Below are 23,417 nucleotides of genomic sequence, written 5' to 3'. Positions count from 1 at the left end.
CTACTGCCTCTCACTAGAATGTAACATCTATGAATGCAAGTATTTTTGTTTATTTTGTTCACTGTTTTGTTCTTGTACTTGGGCACTAAACAAATATTTGAGAGAATGTGCTGAATTATACGTTTTTAAGGCCAATAACATAAACATTAGTTAACTTAAACATATATTATGCAATATTATTAAACTTGTTTACTAAACTAGGCATATCTGAACCACCTGTCCTATTTGATAGGAGAGACCAAGCTCTCTTCTTCAAGGAAGTTGTTATATTTGAAGAGGAACCACCAGATGGTGGTATTGCTTCAGGCTAATTCTCAGCAGAATGAGATCGGTTGGTCTAATTGATTAAAAGTGGAGTAGACAATCCTTTTCAAATCTTACGGTCCAGTAATAATTTATTAAATTTTAAAATGTGAATGTTTAAATGCAGTCCAAGCAAGTAAAACAATTTCAAAATTCTTCTGACTATAAAGCCACAATACGATCAAATAAGTTTAAAATTTTAAAGCTGGAAGGAACCTCAATTCCAAACATCTCAATTGCACATGAAGAAGTAGAAACAAGCTAAGTGATAGAGCCAGGACAGCAACTCTGATCATTTGACTTCCAGGCCTGAAGTAACTGCATTATGATGCCTTCTGTAACTGAGCCGTGATCTATACATTTGGTAAATTGATTTGCAAACACATGACCATACTGTAGTTTTCTAAGTTAGAAACTTAAACATTTCTGTGTGTTACATTACCTAGTGGAAGTTACTTTCTTTTGCTCAGATTTTATTCCATGAAGCAGAAACCTATGAAATATAATAAGTATAAATATATAAGTATAATAAATATAAGCTTCAGAAGGACTTAATGCTGTGTATTTATAATTGTCTTTTAAACTAAGGAATGTTTTGAAATCATAACTAGGTGTGTGATTTTTTTTTTATACATCTTTATTGGAGTATAATTGCTTTACAATGTTGTTTTAGTTTCTGCTGTACAACAAAGTGAATTAGCCATATGCATACATATATCCCCATAGCCCCTCCCTCTGGTATGTCCCTCCCACCCTCCCTATCCCACCCCTCCAGGTGGTCACAGAGCACAGAGCTCATCTCCATGTGCTATGCGGCTGCTTCCCACTAGCTATCTATTTTACATTTGGTAGTGTATATATGTCAATGCTACTCTCTCACTACGAGGTGTGTGATTTTCACAAATTATGTATTGTATTTCAAATGTTTCCTTTCAATAACATGTACTTTGTCAAAGAATTTCTCTTTAGACTAAGGGGTCTTCTTTTAATTGAGAAATAATTCACATACAATAATATCATTTTTAAGTGTCCAATTCAGTGGTTTTTAGTATATCCGCAAGGTTTGCAACAGTCACCACTGTCTAATTCCAGAATGTTTTCATCACCCCAAACAGAAACTCTATACCCATTAAGCAATAACTCCCTATTGCTCCCCTCCTAGCTGCTGATAACCTTTCTGTAGCTACAAATTTGCCTATTTTAGATATTTCATATAAGTGAAATCATACACTATTTGTCCTTTTGCGTCTGGCTTATTTCACTTACCATAATGTTTTCAAGGTTAATCCATGTTGTGGCATGTATGAAATACTTCATTCCTTTTTCCTGCTAAGTAATATTCTGTTGTATGGGTATAGCGTGTTTTGTTTATCCATTCATCAGTTGATGAATATTTGAGTTCTCATTTTTTGGCTCTTTGAATAATGATGCTACAAACATTTGTGTACATGTTTTTGTGGAAATACACGTCTTCAGTTCTCTTAGTTATATGCCTAGGAGTGGAATCGCTGGGTCAGATGGTATCTCCACAACTAGAGAAAGCCCGCATGCAGCAATGGAGACTCAATGCAGCCAAAATTAAAATAAATAAATTTATTTAAAAAAAATTGTCTTGGCTATCCTGGATCCCTTGCATTTCCATATTGAATTTTAGGATCAGCTTGTTTGTTTATGCAAAGAAAGGCAGTTGGAATTTTGATAAGGATTGTACTGACTTCATAGATTAATTTGAGGAGTATTGCCATTGTAATAGTGAGTCTTCCCCATTCATGAATGTGGGATGTTTTTCCATGTACTACGGTCATCTTTACTTGTTTTCAACAACATTTTATAGTTTTCAGTGTACAGGTCTTGTACCTTTGGTTAAACTAATTCCTGAATATTTTGAGTTTTTTGAGACTAAGGGTTCTTAACCCTTAGTCGGCACTTCCATCGTATTCTCATTTGAGGTACAATTTCAAAATTTCATAATATTCTTTTGAGAGAATAGTTAACAATGAGCACCCATGTACCTAACACCCATCTGTAATAATCATCAGTTTATGGCCATACTTCATAGCCACTCTTGTTCCAAAATCATCCCTACCATTTGCACCCACTCACTAAATTCTTTGTAATCAGGTGTCCACACTTGTACCAGTCAGCTGTGGCTAGGGGAACAGTGTCCACTGGAGGATCATATTTGCTTTCATATGCACCATATGCATGAATAAGGGTGCAGGAAGGGGGAAGTTATAGTAGCTGGACACACTAGGTATTCACAGTTATTTTCTAATACCAGTATTTGTCCCCTTGGAGTGGATGTGGCTGGCATTAAGTACAGTATTAATGGCTCTTCCTAAACTATGTCTTGCTGTGATTGTATTCTGCCCTGGAGAGCTGAGGAAGCAGGACCTCATTCACTAGGGAGGACATAACACACGCCACAGTAGCCCAATGCCTGTGGTCTCAGATCTTTCATAAACCACCCTCTTGACCAACCCAGCCCCTTCCTCCCACCTTCCTCTTTTTCCTGAGGGCAAGACTGCCTTGTCTCTCTATCGAAGTTATTATACCAGAAGTGAGAGTTTCTCTCTCATTGCTTTATTTCCTCTCAAATCTCATTATAGAAAGGTGGGGGCATTTCTTATTTTGAAATTCTTGCCAGCTGGAGAAACCTGGGATAAGGAACCGTTTTATTTTCTAACCCAGGAAGCCTGGGCTCTCTGTATCTCCTCCAAATTATTCTTACAAACTGAACAGTTCTCTAGTGTCTTTCTCTCTTCCCATTGCTTATACTCAGCTCTAAGAAGCCAAATGACACGCTCAATATTCTGCCTGGAAATATCTTAGCCAGCTAGGCAAGTTCATTCACTGTGTTATCTATATTTCAAGTCACTACAGGGAGCATTTTTATCCACTGTTGCACAGCTGTTTACCCTAAAAGATTTTTGCCAGTCCTTCAGCTCTCACTAACAGCCTCTTCATTTTCCCAGCCTCCACCCACAGTATGGTTCCAAAGTCAATGCCATGTATTTTAAATTTCTATGTACCCCATCTCTAGTACCAATTTCTATATGTCAGTTGTTTATTGCCGTGTAACAAACTGCTTCAAAATGTAGGGACTTAAACCAGCAGTAATATTTATCACAATCATATGGATTGGACAGGCAGTTCTTCTGATCTGGCTGGAGGTGATTCACACAGCTATATTCAGCTGGTACTTTGGCTGACTTGGTTGGCCTCTCTCTCCATGTGGTCTTTCATCCTCACAAAAGCTAGACTGATCTTGACATGGCTATGGCAGTGCCATACTCCTAGGTATAGACGTAACAGACATGCATGCACATGTGTACCAAGAGACATGTATAAAAATATTTACATAGCATTATTCATAAAAATAAAAAACTGTAAACAACCCAAATATCTGTCCATAGTAGAATGGATTCATAAATTGCAATGTATTTACATGATGGACATCTATATAACAAGGCAAATGAAAGAACTACAGTTGTATACTGGAGAAATATAAACACATAATTGAACAGAAGAAGCAGACACCAAAGAAAGCATACTATGTATGATTCCATGCATATAAGTTCAAAACCAGGCAAAACTGAACTATAACGTAAATTTTTGGAAAGGAGAAAGTGGGTAGGTGGAAGCATGAGGAAAGTTTCCGGAATGTTCTGATATTCTGTTTTTTGACCTGACTTCTTTGCTTCTTTGATAATTCATTGACTAGTACATTTATATTTTGTGTGTTTTTCTATGTGTTATATTTTTTAAAACATTTGAAGAAACCACATTAGGATGACATTTCCACCTATCTAACTGGTAAATTTTTTAAGAAGTGGCACGTGGGAAAATTGTCGCTCTCATCCACTGTGCAATCTTTTGGATGACCATTAGGCAGCATCTACATACAAAATTTTAAATGCACATATACCCCTGACAAAAATTTCGCTTACGGGAATTGACATAGATATGCTTGCACATTTACACAGCCACATTTGTATTATGCTATGCATATGCGTGAAATTCTGAACGTTTGTACAAGAAACCCTTAGGAATGGTTACTCTGCAGAGTAGACTGCAGATCTGAAGTGCAGGGAGACACTTTTTCTTGTATACCCTTTGTGCTGTTTGAATTTTATACCATGGATTACTCTTTTAATAAAAGTAAACTAGTTGGCTTTTTTTGCTTATTTGTTTCTACTTACCCAAGGTCATCTGGTTAAAAGGGACAGAGCCTGGATTTGAGCCCTAGTCTAACACCAAAGCCCACACCATCAACCATAACTCTGAATTTTCCTTGTGGAGTCTCTGTTTTCTCTCCTAGAAAGTGAATGTATTTGTCTAGATTGCAAGGGTCTCTTTGGAGACCGACATGGAAGCCCTGTTACATAATCTGAGCCAACACCGCAGATATGTAGGAGAGATCTACCACTGAGAAATGGCATTAGTGCCCAGGTATCACCCCTGGACACTCCATCCACCAAGTCTACCACAGCAGGATTCATCCAGTCCCTACCAGATGAGAGATAATGCCACACGTGGATGTGCCAGATAGAGGAGCTTACAGAAGCTGGTAGTTTGAATAGTCAATAAATCTTGCCAGGAGCTGGGGGAGAGCAAGAGCATAATAGGTAAATATAGCACAAAATCTACATGTTAAAATTAAATTACACAATTAACTTTTGAGGAATTTAAACCACTCAGCTATGCATTGACTATAATGACCATTTATACAGTTTTCAAATCTTGTATGATACAAGATAGCTGTGGCTTTTGAAGTTAACCAATACATTTATTTATTTATTTATGTCTGCGTTGGGTCTTCGTTGTTGTGCACGGGCTTTCTCTAGCTGCGGCAAGCGGGGGCTACTCTTTGTTGTGATGTGTGGGCTTCTCGTTGCGGTGGCTTCTGTTGTTGCGGAGCACAGGCCCTAGGCGTGCAGGCTTCAGTAGTTGTGGCTCGCGGGCTCTAGAGCTCAGGCTCGGTAGTTGTAGCGCACGGGCTTAGTTGCTCCGCGGCATGTGGGACCTTCCTGGACCAGGGCTCGAACGCGTGTCCCCTGCATTGGCAGGTGGATTCTTAACCACTGTGCCACCAGAGAGGTCCCAGCCAATATATTTAAAAAATGAACACACAGACAAAATGTACTAGAGTAGGACTTTGAAAATGGAATTTAAAAAAAAAAACTTTGTTATTGTCATTTTTTGCTGTTACTGTTGCACTAACAGGAAAAGGAAATAAAGTCATATTAGTGAACATAATAGTCATGATTGAGATCACTAAAATTGCTTGTGTTGTTCGCAGCTAAGAAAGCAAAGGTTTGGAGCTTTATTTAAAAATAAACAAAATGTAATTAACCATCAACGGACAACTTCAAGCTGCACAATCAATTCTGTTTACTTTCCGGTGATTCAAATGGGTTGTTAGGAGGAAAAAGCATCTGATCAATCATTGCCTCAGCTCTGCTTTTCTCTTAAGCTACAGTCCTGAACCTCCTCCTCCTTACTAGAGGGTTCTCTATGAACATGCATTCAAGATCCACATATCTAAAATTGAACATATCTCTCCCCCAACTAAAAAGTAAAACAAACAGAACTCCCCAAATATGGTTCACTCTCTCAACTTGCCTATTTCTCTGCTCAGTGATCCAAATTCTACTTTACCTTACCACTTATGGGTTAATGCAGACTTGCTTCTTTCTCTGGCCTTCTGTTGAATTCACAATGACCAACCCCTATTTATTCTTCCTTTACTTCCTACTCTTAGATGGTAGCCACTTAACTGATCCATCTCTGCTTCTCCCCAACCCCAGATACCCTTGAACACCACCATTTTGCATGTACTAAATATTCAATAAATGTTAACAGAATAAATCATGTTTATTTCTCAATTATAACGCTTTAAAACTCATTTGCACAAAGATATTTATAATTGTTGGTTACTTACTTTTCCATAAGACTGTGAGCTCCTTAAGGGCAGGGCTTAAGGAGGGCTTATTTTGCTCTGTATCCCCAGTGCTACCACAATGGAGTTCAATAAATGTTTATTGAATTCATGAGTGGATGAGGCCTGAGCTACTTAACTCAGCAGTCAAATACTTCCACAATCATATCTACCTAACTACCTCTCTCCAGATTAGGCAAACATTGTGGAACTGGGGGGGAAACTGACTGTTTCCAGGAATGTCTAGATTTTGGTTCTAGAGTGAAGTTTGCATTTTCATCAGGGAAGACATCCAATCTTCAAAGCACCCAAAGACCTTGAATATGTGGAATTAGTTTCTGGTTCTGCATATCTACAAGTTCCCAGGGGATGCTAATGCTACTTGTCCACAGACCCCTTCAGTAATTAGAGTTCTATGCTCTGTGCCCTATTTCTTCAATATTATCTTCAGGACATGCCTTCTGCCTGACTAATACTGTAACGTTTTATATATGGCTTCTCCTCCCTGGGATGTTTTCTCCATTTATTTCCCCCTATTCGAATCCAACCCATCTTTTCAGGCTCTTTCTCCCGCGCAAAGCCTTCCCTAGCTATTCTAGTGCTCCTACTCCAGAATGTTTTTTTTTTTTTATGCTATTAAAGTATCCACTGTTGGTGCTTAGAGTTTGACCCATCTACAATTATTGGTTATCATTGTGTATATGCAAGTACCCAGTTATATACTTCTTTTTCTTTCCTGTGAGGCTTAGCACAATAGTAAATACTCAATAAATTGTTGTTGAATAAATGAATGACTCACTTCAGCATTATTATTCTAAAGAGAAATCAAATGCTTTACTGTTCTGTACTGTCGTTTCCCAGAACATGGAGGGAAGAGGCAATATGGAATTTCCCCAGTCTACTCAAATGAGGCAGTCCAATCTAAACAATCTATTCAAAAATTAATGATATTAAAATACCTAAAATGAGTTTATATTAAAATTCAAAATTTTCTCTTCAGTATCTGAAACAATGAAATTTGCTACTGCTGTTTCTGCCCCAGCTTCCAAAACCAAAAACAAATAATATAGTTTGCATGAGAACTTTGGCATTATAGAGAATAAAAGGTTGGTCCTATAGCATATGAACTGGTATTATAGTGCGATTTCAATAGCCTGGTTAAACAACACGCCTTATACCAAATACCATGTTGCATATCAAATATTGAAGTGACCTCCCTGCCTGGTGAAAAACAAAGAATCTTTATTATTGATATAGAGAAGTTGTTTTAAAGTTAAAATAAGGAAGTTCTTTGAATATTGCCTAACTCACTATTGTGGGAAAAAAGTTAGAAGCATTCCAGAACATACCACCCTATTTTGCATTTCTATTGAACAGTTTTTTATTTTTTTACCAACTTGCAATATTTGCTTTATAAAATAAACTCTAACTCAAATATCAATTTATCATTTTAACAAGAGAAAAGAGCTGTATTGTATATTATCAAATTCCTGACCAGATAGACGTTTTGGTTGTAAATTATTAAACTACAAAATCTCTTGGTAAACTATGAAACACCAGCTCCACAAATGGAAAGCACTTTAATCGTTATTACACATAAGGTATAACATCTCTGCAAAATGCTGGAAAGTATGTGCTAAATGAGTACACCTGTTAACAGTACCGTATCAATTGAATGGGAGACATAAAGCAAAATGAATCTTATTCTTAGTAAATTTTAGTAATTTAAATCTGTTTCTTTCATTTACACTCCGAAGGATTTTCATTCTTAATTTTGTTTACTTCTGTTCACAAAATGAATAACAAAGTGAAATTCTCAGAATACAGACATTAATACTGAATTTTAATTATCTTTTATTTTATTTAGCTCTCTAGCTTCTGATAAAATATTTATGGAGGAGGTTATTTTTAGTTCAGGCTTTGCAAAGCTCTCTTGTCACCTCGCAGCCTGAGTTCATCAGAATGGAGCAACACAGGATATAGACTCAGTAGAGACCAGAAGGGCTAAGCAGGCGTGGCATTTTTGTAGAATTGTTAGATCTGGAAAAAACTTGGTGATCATCTGGGCCAGTCTCCCTGTTCTGCAAGTAGGGGCAATATGGCCCTGAGGTCACCCAGCTCATTAGTTATAGAATCAGGCTTAAATTATTCTCTTTCTCTTCAGTCCATGGTTCTTTCCACCTTGTTAAGTGACACATGGGGAAACTAAGAACAGTAAGAGCATCCAGAAAGACAAGTAGATAACATAGGTAACACAGTCTCTTCTAAACTGACTGGGAAACTCTGCCGTTTTATCCATACCCCATTCAACACTCAAAGGTCTGCCATCACTGAGAGACCTAAACTTCAACCAGTGATTGGAAATTACTAGATTGTTAATTACACAAATGGAACGTCTCTAATGTGTTTTATTATCCATATTTGTCACTGGCTGTCCACATTTTTCAAAAAGGGAAACAAATATTGGCTTCCCACGAATCCTCACTGTTGTGTGCCCTTTATTTTCACCATAATGCATTTTCTAATATTTATCAAGTGCTTACCGTGGGTCAGCCAGTATGGTAATCGCTTCAACTGCACTACTTAATTCACTCTTCATAAATAACCCTAAAAAGTAGATACTATTATTCTCCCACATTTTAAAGGCAATGAAATTGAAGCTTAGACAGGTTAAGTTACCCAAGACATATAGCTAGTAAGTGGCAGAGCTAAGATCGGATCCCAAGCTGTTTGACATCAGAACCAGACCTCTTAAGCACTATTGCTGTGTTCTGCTTCTGGGAAAGAAAGCAGCCTACCCAAAATAAGGAACTTCCTTATTAATATATATATATATTTCATATATGTATGAAAATATTTTTCATATATATGAAAACTGAAAATATTTACATAGTTTCTAAATGGTATGTCCTTCTTTTCCTTTTATTTGGGATAGATAGTAATAGTCAATATGAGAAAGTTCAGACTAACTTAGTCAATTTAAATTTTATTTTTTGCAATGCATAGTTTTTAAAAAGTTACATATATGTGATATGTAATAACATATATATGTAGATATGTCCAAAAAAAGAAATTCAAATAATGCAAAAAGAGTAAATAATGAAGTCTCTCTTGCCCCAGATTTCCACACCATCACCTTCTCAGAATTAATCACTATAAATGGTCTTGTGTATCCTTCCAATGTCTTCCATGCATATACATGTATAATTCCTTTATTATCAATGGAAGCATAATATTTACATTGTTCTGTATCTTTTTACAATTAACAATAATATATCTATATATTGATATTGATATAGATATAGATATCTATATATTGATATTGATATATTGATATAGATATCTATATATTGATATTGATATATTGATATAGAATATTGATATTCTATATCAATACACATAGATTTACCTCATTCTTTTTAACGTTGGCAAAATGTTCTGCTGGGGAGGCATGGGGGAAGAAAGTGAAATGAAAAGGTGGAAATTTATTAACACTAATAAAGAGCGTTTCTTAGGTTCTGTCTTCTAGATGTGACTAGAAGATCCTTAGCCCCCCTACAAAGCCCACAGATATGTCATCTCAGCCTCCAAGTAATGGGGACAGATACAGGTGGACATTTTGGTGCCATCACACAGGGAGGCTCACACTGTGCTAGTTTTGGCAGGAAGAGGTGCAGGAGGACGTTTAGTGTTGTCACTAACCTTAAACCAGGCACCCTATGCTCTACTCATCTCCAGCCCTAGCACACCTTTCAGATCTTTCATCCACACAGTACCTTGCTTAATCTGTTGATTCTTTCTGTAGATCAAAGAAGTAGAAATGACGAACAAGTGATTAACAGATGACCAGATCTCTTCCCTAGCTCCCCCTTCAGTAACCTCATAAACAAACTGTGTGAACAAGATAGCATCTGAAGAAAAATCACAGGCTGACGAGCCCGCACACAAGCCTGCACACAGTGGGGGATGGCGACGACTCTGACCCCCTATCTCAAAGCTTAACTGAGATTACTTCCCTTTTTCCCTAACAACTTTCATGGCTGAGCAGAATCTTTGGAAATGGTTTTTGGGGAACACTGAGTCCACCATCTCTCCAGATTGCCAGCATTCTGCTTAAAAGCAACTTTCATTTCTACCTACATTTGTCTCTCTCTCTCTGTATTGATTTTTGAGCAGCGAGCAGCCGGACCTGATTCGGTAACACTATCACTGCACTACGGAGAACAACAGGACATTCCTTCCCCTACGATGTCCTACTAAAACTTTTGTGTCAAAACAGCTTGTCCAGTTCTTGGTTTTGACACGATGCACAAGTTCTTCAAATCTGAGTGATAGACAACACACAACACTCGAAATTGGCTCTCTCCTCCAGTAACTAATTCCCTTGGAATAAGAGCCTTTTTAGGAAGCTCCAGAGTCTTCCATGCAAACTGGTAGACCCTCTGCAGCTAAAGTCCAAATATTCCCAGTTGGGTCTCAATCCATTTAATAACACTCTATTCATTGGCTCAAGATGGGTCATCCCACCCCCTCCGTACCTCCCATCCCGTAAGCACACACGATGAGGCACTGCTATAGAGTCCCCTTAACCTCATGTGAACCCTATTGGTATGCATGGAAAAAAGGGGGTTTTATTAATGGACATCAAAATTGATGTTATTGTTCTCCTTTACAGCTGAGGAAAGTGAGGTTAAGTACCACAGATGGAAAGAAGCGGGTCTGGGGTGTTCAAACAGGGGACTGATATTAATTGATATTAAAGTCTTCCGTCCCTCCAACTCAAAATATACTTCTCAAATGAAAACGAATTCACTTTGCTTTGCCAAGTACTAAAATGTGTCTTAAGGCTGTTACCTGGCCAATTACTATTATTGAAAATAATACACTAAATAGTTTCCATTATTACATTATTTTTTAATTTATTTTTTTCTTTTAGTGACGTATACTTGGTGTACAATATTATATAAATTACAGGTGTACAATATAGTGATTCACAATTTTTAAAGGTTATACTCCATTTATAGTTATAAAATATTGGCTATATTTCCCGTGTTGTATAATATATCCTTGTAGCTTATTTTATACCTAATAGTTTGTATCTCTTAAGCCCCTAGCCCTATGTTGCCCCTCCCCTCTTCCCTCTCCCCACTGGAAACCACTACTTTGTTCTCTATATCTGCGAGTCTGCTTCTTTTTTGTTATATTCACTAGTTTATTGTATTTTTTAGATTCCACATATAAGTGACAAAGTGTTTGTCTTTCTCTGTCTGACTTATTTCACTTAGCATAATGCCCTCCAATCCATCCATGTTGCTGCAAGTGACAAAATTCCATCTTTTTTATGGCTGAGTAGTATTCCATTGTATTTATGTATACCAGAGCTTTTTTATGCATTTATCTGTTGATGGATACTTAGGTTTTATTTATTTTTATAAATGTTCTAATATGTATTATAAGTGATGATCTCTATTTGATATTGACTGAGGCAGCATAATATATTTCTTCAACAAATCTTTCTGCCAGATACTTCGATGGACTCTGGTGATAAAGTAGTGAAGCAAAGTTTATTTGAAATGAATACTGGATTGAGTTTGGGTTGGGGTCCTCAATCACCTCTCCCGCCAGGGCGACTTTCATGTGTTTTATATATTGACATTCCTCGTGAGAGTCTTAACATAGAAACTAGTTCCACTGATTAAAAAAGAAAAAGCTGTGAAAATCACTGGGTCCCCAAAGTCCCCTCAGAATCCTAGATATGTGTATTATCATGGAGAAATGTGGGGTTTTTTTTCTTTTTTCCTTGAAGAGTTACTTACAAGCTATATGTGGACATAATGTTTGAGACAGCTCAACAATAATATGAAGTAAAGTAAATTACTTTGCTTGAATGAATGAAAACAACATATTTACTTTTAACAAAATATAGCATTTTCCCTCAAGGATACAGAACACTAAGATTCCTTGCCTTCTCAAAAAAAAAAAAAAAACCCTCATATTTTATTGTATCTGATATCTTAAATTTGCCTTGTCCTATCAGCATTTTTAAAGAACCGTCTAAATGCATTTTAATTGACTTCTCTCCTTTCAAAATGTCTGACAATCTTTTCAGCAATAAAGGAAGGAAATACCAAACTGGCAAGATGTGGGATGTGAAAATGGTTCTATGGGCATGAGAAAACTGCTCCTATTATGTTAGCAAGTTTCGAGTCCTTTACAAAAAGAAGAACTGGCCTTTTAATACCAGCTTTGCTTAGTCATGTAATTTTTCTTAAAAGTTATTTTGCAGTTATGTATTGGCTTTTTCGCTGGCATCAACGTGGGAATCAAAGTCACATGAATTGAAGCTTGTGCTAATTTTTTTGTCGTTTGCCTCTTTGACACCTATCTAGGGTATACAAGTGTTATGAAACTCATAGCAAAGACCTCCAGTCATTACAGGGGGGAAAAATCATACCCCTTATTTTTCTGACTTAAAAGTACTTTGTTTCTTTCTTTAGATTATATAAGACTACTATTTCACATTATTATGGTGCTTGGTACAAGGTAGTGAACTTCCTTGGTAATAAACATGCCAGGTACTCATTGTTGGCCCTTGGCAACATTGTGAGGTAGAGTTGTTATCCCTGGATCCTTCACTGTGGGTGGTCTCTTCAGCCTGGCAGCCAGGGCCTTCCTAGAGCACAAGACCTCTGCACACAGACTCACATCTGTGTTTTCTGGCCAAGTCCCTCAAGCTCCAGATCTTTCTGAGTTCTTTCCCTTCCTTATCCCTCAGTGACTTCCAGCTACCATAAGACATTCACACTGAAGCATCAGAAAAAAAGAACAGTGTTGTTCCCAAGTAAAAACTTTCATTGTTGTTCCAGGATTTTCTGAAGTTACAAATAATATGGGAATTCAGGTAGCTAGAGGGGGAAATATTTCCCCCACCCTCAGATTTCTTCAGGGGCTTTTCAAATTCTACCCCCGGAGAGGGTCATCTTTGCTAAATGGATGTAAGCCTCCTGCCTTTGTCACTCAATGAAACTTGCTTACTCATAGCTCACAAAGTTCCCCTGAAGATGATTAGTAAGCATTATTCCAAAGTTTCAGCAAAAACATTGAGGGAGGCTGCCTAACACTACTGGATTTAAATTAGCAGTAAGAAAAGAAGTCACATTGCCTCATGTGCTAGCCAATGTTTCTGCTAAATTAGTTTTTTTTTTTTTTCAATTAAAAAATGCTCACACAAGGAAAAAAGAGGAATCCACACAAAAATATAGACTATGCGAGCTGGAAGGGACCTTCAGGACCAGCTAGGCCAATGTACCCATTTTACAGGGAAACTACTAGGCTATTACGCCTAGTGTTCCAAGATCCCATTGCTAGTGGTAGATCTGTTTCTCACTTTCAGCCTCTCATAGCACTGTGGTCCTCTCCCTTCTTCATAGCCTAAGACTGGTTACACTTATGCATTTGCCTATGCCATTGTTTGATTAAGGCCTGTCTCCCTGACTAGACTATCACCCTCATGATTACAGGAACTCTGCCTGGTTTTCCTGCCACTTGCCAGGACAATCAGGCATGCAGTTAGTGCTCAAGAAATATTTGTTGAATAAGTATCAGTAAAAACACAGAGTTAACTGTCATTAAGGATAGAATCAACAGTATATTTTAGTCTTTTGCATAATTATCAAATCGTTGTTTACACATTATGTGGACATGCTACTCAAATTAATCAAGGAAATGTTAGATTCTACTATAGTAAAATATAATATCCATGGCTTAAGACAAAAAGGTTTACTTCTTATTTATTTAAATTCAGTTTTCCACCTATGTGTTTCTTCCCTGTGAGTGTCCTTTACTATTCACACAGAACACTTAGGACACTTCTGGTCACCAAGAGATTTTTTCCCCACACCAGTTTAAATAGGCAACCTATCTCCACCTTGTAGCTATCCATCTGGAACATGCAGCCTTCAAGGTCACTGTGGCAGGGGAAGAGCACCAGCTTGTAAGGTCCTCAGCCCAGAAGTGGCACATGGCACTTCACCTACAGTCCTGTGGCCAGAATTGATCACATGGCCCCTTCCCAATGGCAAAAGAAGTCAAGAAGTTTTTAGGGAGAACCAGCTGTCTCTGCTTGCCATTGTATGGGTTAATTATAATAATAACAATCACTAACTTTTTTGAGCACTTATTTTGTGCCCAGCCAAGAGCTAAGTGCTTTATTACATTTAAAGCACTTTATTACATTTAAAGCATCCTTGAATCCTCATTACAGATGAACAAACTGCAGACACTCTCATTATGATCAGTTTCCAAATGAGGAAACTAAGGGGTCAATTTGTTCAAGGTCACAATTGCTAAGTGGAATCAGGGATTTGAACCACTGTGTCAGGTACTGAAGCCTGTGCTCTCTCAGGTGCTGAAGCCTGTGCTCTCAGCCGTTCTGACTAAATCCCACCTATGGGATTCATCAGAGTAAGATTTTGAAGAACAGATTGGTTTTTAATAATACAAATGGAGGATAAGAAAGAATTATAAAATCCATGTATATGATTATGTGTCCTCAAGTTACCTACTCAGTTCAAGAAGCATGTATTGTTAATACTGCCAATAGTGGAGAAAACTGAGGTCATTTGCATCCTGATAGGACACACTGAGAACACAATATGTGTAGCATTTCTGCCCAAAGTGCATGATCTGAATCTAATTGTGAGGAAACCAAATGAAAGGACAGTCTATGAAACAATTGGCCTTCAAAATGTCAATGCCATGAAGGACAAAGAAAAGCTGAGGAATTTCTGCAGATTTAAAAGCTATGAAAGGGGACTTCCCTGGTGGCACAGTGGTTAAGAATCCGCCTGCCAATGCAGGGGACACGGGTTCGAGCCCTGGTCCGGGAAGATCCCACATGCCGCAGAGCAACTAAGCCCGTGCGCCACAACTACTGAGCCTGTGCTCTAGAGCCCGCAAGCCACAACTTCTGAGCCCACGTACCACAACTACACGCCTAGAGCCCGTGCTCTGCAACGAGAGAAGCCACCACAATGAGAAACGTGTGCACTGCAATGAAGAGTAGCCCCCGCTCGCCACAGCTAGGGAAAGCCCGCACACAGCAACGAAGACCCAATGCAGCCAAATAAATAAATAAAATAAATTTAAATAAATTAATAAAAGCTATGAAAACTAAGAAGAAATTTCACTAAAATGGAGTCAGGCGACCAGAAGGGGGACGTCTCTTGCATGTACCACTCCACATCAATACAGATTCCAACAGGAAGAGACACAACTTACATCTCTGTCAGGAAGTGACTACTTTACTACCACCAGCAGAAGGAAGAAAGATTTTGTCGTTGTCTGGCAAGAGCTCAGCCAATGAGAGACTATCATAAGTCAGCCAATGAAAAGCCACTATACTTCTAACTCCCAGTTTCTTCCAGTGAACATTTTGTTTATAAAAGTCCCTCCCAACTTCCCCTTCTCCTCTACAAAATAGTTTCCCCTTCTTTGCTTTACCGAACTTGTATGTGGGTTCACCACAGATGCATTTCCAGAATTGCAAGTCCTTGTTGCTCCTGAATAAACTCATTTTGCTGGTGAAATAATGGCCGTTTTATTGTTTTAAGTTAACAGGGGACTAAAGAGAACAGCCACAAAGTGCAATGTGTGATCTTGAATTGGATCCTGGAAGAGGGGTCAAAATTGCTATAAAGGATATTCTGGGGGCAATTGATGAAATTCAAATATAAACAATATGTTAGGTGAGTCTTATAACTGAAATACATTTCCCAAACCTTATAATTACACCATGGTTATTAAAAAGGAAAAAACTCAGTTTTCCATCTGTGTGTTTCTTCCCTGTGAGTCTCCTTTACTACTCACACAAAACACTTCACTTCTGATGCTTCTGGTCACCAAGAGATTTTTTTCCCCACACCAAGCAATTCTCTGTGACACCAGCCGGGTGTCCTGTAATTTAACTCAATTCTGAGACTGTTTATCTGAAGATAACATCAGATTCCACAGCTTAAGGGCTCAGTTCCACAAGACTGCCCCCCACGCCGTCACCTGACATACTGACTTCGGACACCAGTTGCAAGCCCAGCTTATCACCTGTGCTTCTGACCAACTGGCTGTAGATGGGAGGTTCCAATGACCCCCTCCTTGGGTTCAATTAATTTGCAAGAGTGGCTCATAGAACTCAAGGAAACACTTGTGTTTATTAGTTTATTAAAGGATATGATAATGGATACAGATGAACAGCCAAATGAAGAACATAGAACAAGGTCCGGGAGGATCCTGAGTGCGGGAGCTACTGGCCCCATGGAGTTGGGGTGCGTCACCCTCCCAGTGTGGATGAGTTCACCTACGTGGATGCTCTCCAAATCCCACACTATCGGGATTTTTTTTTTAACTTAAAAAAATATATATTATTTATTTATTTTTGTCTGTGTTGGGTCTTAGCTGCAGCACACGGGATCTTTCATTGTGGTGTGCAGGCTTCTCTCTAGCTGTGGCACGGCTCAGTAGTTGCAGCACATGGACTTAGTTGCCCTGCGGCATGTGGGATCTTAGGTCCCCCAGGGATCGAACTTGCATACCCTGCCTTGGAAGGCGGATTCTTAACCACTGGACCACCAGGGAAGTCCCGCTATTGGGATTTTATGGAGGCTTCCTCCCGTAGGCATGATCAATTATTAACTTCGTTTCTAATCCCTCTCCTCTTCCTGCAAGATGGAGAGTGCGGCTGAAAATTCCAAGCTTCTAATCGTGGCTTGGTCTTTCTCGTGACCAGCCTGCCTCTAGGAGCCATCCAGGAGCCCACCCAGAGTCACCTCAATAGAACAAAAGATGTGCCTAGTGCTCTGTCTTATCACTTAGGAATTTACAAAGGTTTCAGTAGCTCTGTATCAGGAACTGGGGGCAGAGACCAATATATGTCTTCTGTTATTTCACAGCTATATCAGAGAATGTCCTTGTTTAAAGGACATAGATACTGAACTATTTAGACATAAAGGAGCATGATGTTTGTTGATTCATTAAAATTTTATGTATGGATAAAAAATAGAAAGTGAGATAAGCAAATGTAGCAAATCATTAACAATTGCTGAAGCTGTACTGTTCTTGAAGCTCTTTAAAGTTTAAAATTATTTTAAAATACAAAGGTTTCAAAAAGAAGCATTTATTGGTTGGTGCCAGGCACTGCTCTGGACACAGGACAGTACATTTTCGGCAATGATGTGTACAGAATGCTATAAATATAATTTACTGTTGATGAGATTGACTGGAAGAATCCAAGCTGTGATTGCCTTCCCTTACCATAAAGGTTTTTGATTCACTGGGCTTGATTTTCAAAGGAAAGTTATGGTTTCTCCCTCCTTAGAAGTTTTGAAGGAGGAAAATAATGAAGTTTCTGAGTGGGGTGGTTGGCAGGGGACGTGAATTTTTATGACTGTTTGTCCTATGGCAACATAAAAATTGAGGAGAAATGGAAATCCCATTTGAAAGTAAGGGCATTCTGGCAACAGAAATCCAAGGATCTGATGGATGGGTGAGAATTAGGAAAAAATGCCCCTTCCATTCAAATCCATTCTCCCTCAAAGCATTAGTGCTCTAAGTCAATCTTTCAACAAAGACCACAGATGCTGGTGGTTTCTCATTCTCCCCTAAAGCATGGAGGGCATATAAACTGCCTGATAAAAACTTTAAGAACAAGCAAGCAATCAACAACATTTCCAAAGCTCCTTTACACCAAGATCACGAGTTTCTAAATCACCAAGAACACTTCCATAGAAGACCTTTGACTGGGAGAATGAAGTTGTGTTTAAAAGGGACACAAATAGGTTATAAATCAGAATATTGCAAAAGCAGAGATTAGTTCTGAGAAAACAAAATCACTTATATACTAGGAGAAATACTCATTGAAGCATCAATATATGTTCCATTCCCCATGGACTTATTTTATCCAACTAGCCATCACCAATTTTGAAAGAAGATGAAAAGCTAACTTTCAAATTTCTCTTCTTCTGCAGGCATGTATATGACTAATGCAAGAAATAAGGATTAAATGATTTAATATAGGCAAGGCGTTCAGAGCAATGCCAGGTGCATAGTACATTCTCAACTAATGATAATTATTTTTTAAAAGAGATAAAAATATTAGCTAAGCAGTGTTGAGATTGAGTCCCATTTAAACCATAGTTGCCTGGGAACAAGTAAGAACCCATTGCAAACTGTCCTAAGGACCTAGAACTTCATCCAATGCAGGAGGAATTTTGCCCTAGAGAGTCATGGATTTGGGAGTCTAGAGATGCTGGGATCAAACTAAAAGACATTTTTAATGCTTTGGTTCTCAGGTCTGACCTTTCCCATTTTCCTGGGGGATCCAAGATCCTCAGCAGCTGGCTATTTTGATGTTTGCCCAGGATAGAACAATAGTGAAAAAGGTCAACCGTAGCAGGACAATGTCTGGGTTTGGTCCCAACACTTCCCGGAAGCATGACCTTGAGAATTTGTGTGCCTTGATTTCCTTCATTGCATAATGGAGCTAATGATAGTATTCAAATGGGGGTGAGGTTATTGGGAGAATTAAATGAGCAAACGTGGAAAATTCCTAGAACAGTGTGCATCTAACGCATTACAGGTAATCAACAGATGTTAGCAAGCATTGTTATAGTTTACTTCTGCAGCAGCGACTAACTCTTCCAGTTTGCCCAGGGTTGCTTTGACTCTTCAGTTTCAAAACTGAAAGTCCCACATCCTGGGAGATGCTTCAGTCCCAGGCAAACAGGGACAGCTGGTCACCCTATGTACACCAGACTAGCTTTGCCAATCCACTTTGGAAGGGCTACTACAAAAATTGTGTTAGCAGACATTGGCAGAGTCCATTGGTTCAAGATGATTCTGAAGAGTGTGTTTTAAGGCTCCCTTTCCAATATTCCTCCTCTTTGTGGCTTTTCCTGATTCACTCCAGGCCCTCACCCCACATCCATGCTTAAAACTAAGCTCCCCGAACTTTTTTCCCATGTCATTTCTCATGCGTAACTAGTTGGACTGTTTCCTCATTCACCTCCTCTTGAGACTATCAAGGTCCAAAGGGCAGAAGTCTTGTCCTGTTTCTACACATGCAATCAACACTGGTGGGTTGAATGTAGTTTTGCTTTCCCGGATTTGAATGGGAGGGTCTGGATTAATTTGCCTCTGCAAAGTATTTCCATAGAGGTGAGGCTTTTTCCAGGTAGATAGTGCTATGTGACCTTGGCCAAGTTACTTAACCCCTCTGGGCCATATAATAAATAATGTCAGTGATGTTGTTATTGTTATTCATATTAGGCATAGGAAAAATTGACTTTGGAAAATGGCAGAGTGAGGATTTCAACCCAAGGAGTCTGTCCCCAACCTTAAGAGTCTGAGCTCTGGACTTCCCTGGTGGCTCAGTGGATGAGAATCTGCCTGCCAATGCAGGGGACACGGGTTCAAGCCCTGGTCTGCAAAGATCCCACAGGCCACGGAGCAACTAAGCCCATGTGCCATAACTACTGAGCCTGTGCTCTAGAGCCTGCAAGCCACAACTACTGAGCCTGCATGCCACAACTACTGAAGCCCGTGCGCCTAGAGCCCTGCTCTGCAACAAGAGAAGCCACCGCAATGAGAAGCACGTGCACCTCAACGAAGAGTAGCTCCCGCTCACCACAACTAGAGAAAGCCCACGTGGAGCAACAAAGACCCAATGCAGCCAAAACTAAATAAAATTTAAAAATAAAAAGAGTCTGAGCTCTTAACAATTTTGTTGATTTCTTAAGTTGAGAAAAAAGAAAGAGCAAAAATAGATGAGAAGACTTACAGGAGGAAATATAGTATGTTAATGAGTTTGAATGAGTGCAGATACACAGAAGCAAGGTCAATAATTCACAGATTCAATTTTAGCTTTATCTTTTTTTAAGTGTAAGAAAAATAGGGGGGGTATAATTTCTTTAATAGTTTTCTGTTTAAAGGAACCAAAAATTCAGTCCAGAGACCTGTCTTTCTCTCTTACCCACTACCAGATGTTCATAAAGACATATTAAGTAAGATTTGATTTTTCTACCAAAGCCAAACTGGGAATTGCAAAGACAGGATGAAAGAAAAAAAATTCTTTGAGACTGTTCTTTCTATCATAATTTTTTAATATCTTGGGTATATACTTATTTTCATACTGAGTTATATATGTCCTTAATATATTTAATCATTTGTTTTTCTTTTGTGCTTTTATAATTAATTTTGGGGGGCTTTTATAATTAATTTGAACAATACATGTCTCCCGGTTTCTGGTAAACAAATATAGAAATATAGCTGAATTTTTTCTGAAAACGATATAGTATTCATTGATAAAGTTCCTAAGAAAAGGAGGGATAGGGAGTTCCCTAGTGGTCTAGTGGTTAGGATACGGCACTTTCACTGCCATGGCCTGGGTTCAATCCCTGGTCAGGGAACTGAGATCCCACAAGCTGTGCGGTGTGGCCAAAAAAACAAAAAACGAAAAAAAATGAAGGGATAAATATGTTTTCAACATATTAGCTCAAAACAAAACAAACAAAACAGCAACAACAAAAAAAAGTCCTAATTGTACCCTCTTCACACTTCTGACATGTATGACGCTGGTTTGTTTGCCAGCATTAACTTCTTTTTCACAAATGTACTTAGTTTAGAAAAACCCTCCTATTGATGTCACCTCAGTAAGTTGTGTTTTTCAAAGAATTTGCCCATTTCATATAAATTTTAAATTATGGACATAAAGTTGTTCATCATATCTTCTGATTATTATTGGTTCAAATGTATACAGTTAGGTAACCATCACCACAATCACAATATAGAACATTTCCATAACCCCCCTCCCCTCAAATTTTCCTTGTGCTCCTTTGCAGCCAGTCCCTTCTCCCAGTCTCCCCAACCCTAGACAGTTGTTGATCTGGACTCTGACACTATCGTTTTGCCTGTTCTGGAATTTCATATAAATTGAATCTTAAAGTTTGTAGTCTTTTGTGCCTGGATTCTTTCACTTAGCATAAAGCTTTTGAGATTTATCCATGTTGAACGTGTGTATATCAATAATTTGTTCCTTTTTCTCCTGAGTAAAATTCCATTGCATGGCTCTACAGCAATTTGTTTATTCATTCATGAGTGACAGAAATTTGGGTTATTTCCGATTTGGGGCTATTATGAATAAAGCTGCAATGATCATTTTCATACAAGTGTTTGTGTGAACATGTTTTCATTTCTCTCAGGCAAATATCTAGGAGTGGAATGGTTGGGTCATAACAGGAGGTGCATGTTCAACTTTATAAGAAACTAACAAATTACTTTCCAAACGGCTATACCATTTTACATTCCCACCAGCAATATATGAGGGTTCCGATTGCTGCATATCATTGCTAACATTTGGTAATTTTCAATCCTTTTAATTAGAGCCATTCTAGTGTACATGTAGATGTAGCTCATTGTGGTTTTAATTTGCATTTTTCTCCAACGACAAGGATGCTGGTGAGCATCACTTCATGTTTATCATTCATATATTTTCTTTAGTGAAATGTGTGTTCAAAAATTTTGTCCCCTTATTTTATTTTGTCCCCTTTTTAACTTGGATTTTAGTCTTATTATTGAGTTTTAGAATTTTTTAATGTTCTAGCTATAAGACTTTTATCAGAAATAAGTTTTGCATATGTATTCTCCCAGTTTGTGGCTTGGCTTTTAATTTTATTCATGGGTGTTGAAGAGCCAAGGTTTAAATTTTGATGAAGTTCAACTTATCAATTCTTATTCTTTTAGGTTTTGTGTGTTTTGTGTCCTATTTTAGAAATTTTGGGGCTTCCCTGGTGGTTCAGTGGTTAAGACTCCATGCTTCCACTGCAGGGGGTGTGGGTTTGATCCCTGGTTAGGGAAGATCCCGCATGCCACACGGCACAGCCAAAAAAAAATTTTTTTTTGTTTTGCCTAACACAAGGGCATTAAATTTTTCTCTTATGCTTTCTTATTGAAGTTTTATAGTTTTACCTTTTCAAATCTTTGAATCAACTAATCAACTAATTTCTGTATATGTTGTGAGGCAAAGATCAGGGTTCACTTTTTTCCCATCTGGATATCAAATTATTCCAGCTTCATTTTTACTTTTTTTTTTTTAAGGCTCCGGACGCACAGGCTCAGCGGCAATGGCTCACGGGCCCAGCGGCTCTGCGACATGTGGGATCTTCCCGGATCGGGACACGAACCCGTGTCCCTGCATCAGCAGGCGGACTCTCAACCAGTGTGCCACCAGGGAAGCCCCCAGCTTCATTTTTAAAGAAATAATCAACCATACAAGTGTAAGTCTGTTTTTGGACTCTCTATTCTGTTCCATTGATCTGTGCCTATTCTTATGCCAATATCACACTATGATATTGATTACTGTAGTTTTATGATGCCTCTAACAAAAGTTCTTCTGTTGAAAAATTGTTTTCTTTTAGATTTTTTGGACTTCCATATAAATTTTATAATCAGCTTGTCAATTTCTACAAGTCATGTGCTGAAATTTTGATTAGCATTGTCTAGACTCTATAATTAAATTTGAGAGATTTGATACCTTAACAATATTGTCTTCTAATCGATGAACGTTGTATAACTCTCCACTTATTTAGGTCCTCTTTAATTTCTCTCAAGAATGTCTTCAGTATTCAGGTCTTACACATATTTACCCTTAAGTATTTTATGTTTTGAAAATGCTATTATAAATGATATTTTTTATTATAAATCTATTTATTTATTTACTTTGGCTGCATTGGGTCTTTGATGCCGCGCACGAGCTTTCTCTAGTTGAGGCGAGTGGGGACTACTCTTTGTTCTGGTGTGCGGGCTTCTCATTGCAGTAGCTTCTCTTGTTGTGGAGCAAGGCTCTAGAGCACAGGCTCAGTAGTTGTGGTGCACGGGCTTAGTTGCTCCATGGCATGTGAGATCTTTGTGGACCAGGGCTCGAACCTGTGTCCCCTGCACTGGCAGGTGGATTCTTAACTGCTGCGCCACCAGGGAAGTCCCTATAAATGATATTTAAAAAATTTTAATGTCCAGTAGTTTCTTGTCAATATATAGAAATACAATTGATTTTTGTATATTAATCTCATATTCTGCAACCTTGCTAAATTCATTTCCTAGAACCAGCAGTTTTTTAGTGGATTTCTTA

General features: G+C 38.3%; 1 protein-coding gene across 6 annotated transcripts in view; it reads left to right on the top strand.

The window, feature by feature from the left end:
• Positions 1–23,417, top strand: part of SPIC (Spi-C transcription factor) — a 52,283-nt gene that overhangs the window by 1,954 nt on the left and 26,912 nt on the right. For 5 of the 6 annotated variants that reach the window (XM_073788298.1, XM_033866204.2, XM_073788300.1 and 2 more), the window contains one exon: positions 22,388–22,566. The exons of the other annotated variant lie outside the window; for it this stretch is intronic. The gene's annotated coding sequence lies outside the window, so the exon portion shown is untranslated. The remainder of the gene's footprint in view (positions 1–22,387; positions 22,567–23,417) is intronic. 6 annotated transcript variants of the gene reach the window in all.

Source organism: Tursiops truncatus, chromosome 11 (genome assembly GCF_011762595.2).
Source record: "Tursiops truncatus isolate mTurTru1 chromosome 11, mTurTru1.mat.Y, whole genome shotgun sequence".
NCBI classification, from domain to species: Eukaryota; Metazoa; Chordata; class Mammalia; order Artiodactyla; family Delphinidae; genus Tursiops; species Tursiops truncatus.
The sequence above is the reverse complement of the archived record's forward strand: the minus strand, read 5'-3'. Positions and strand labels throughout refer to the sequence as shown.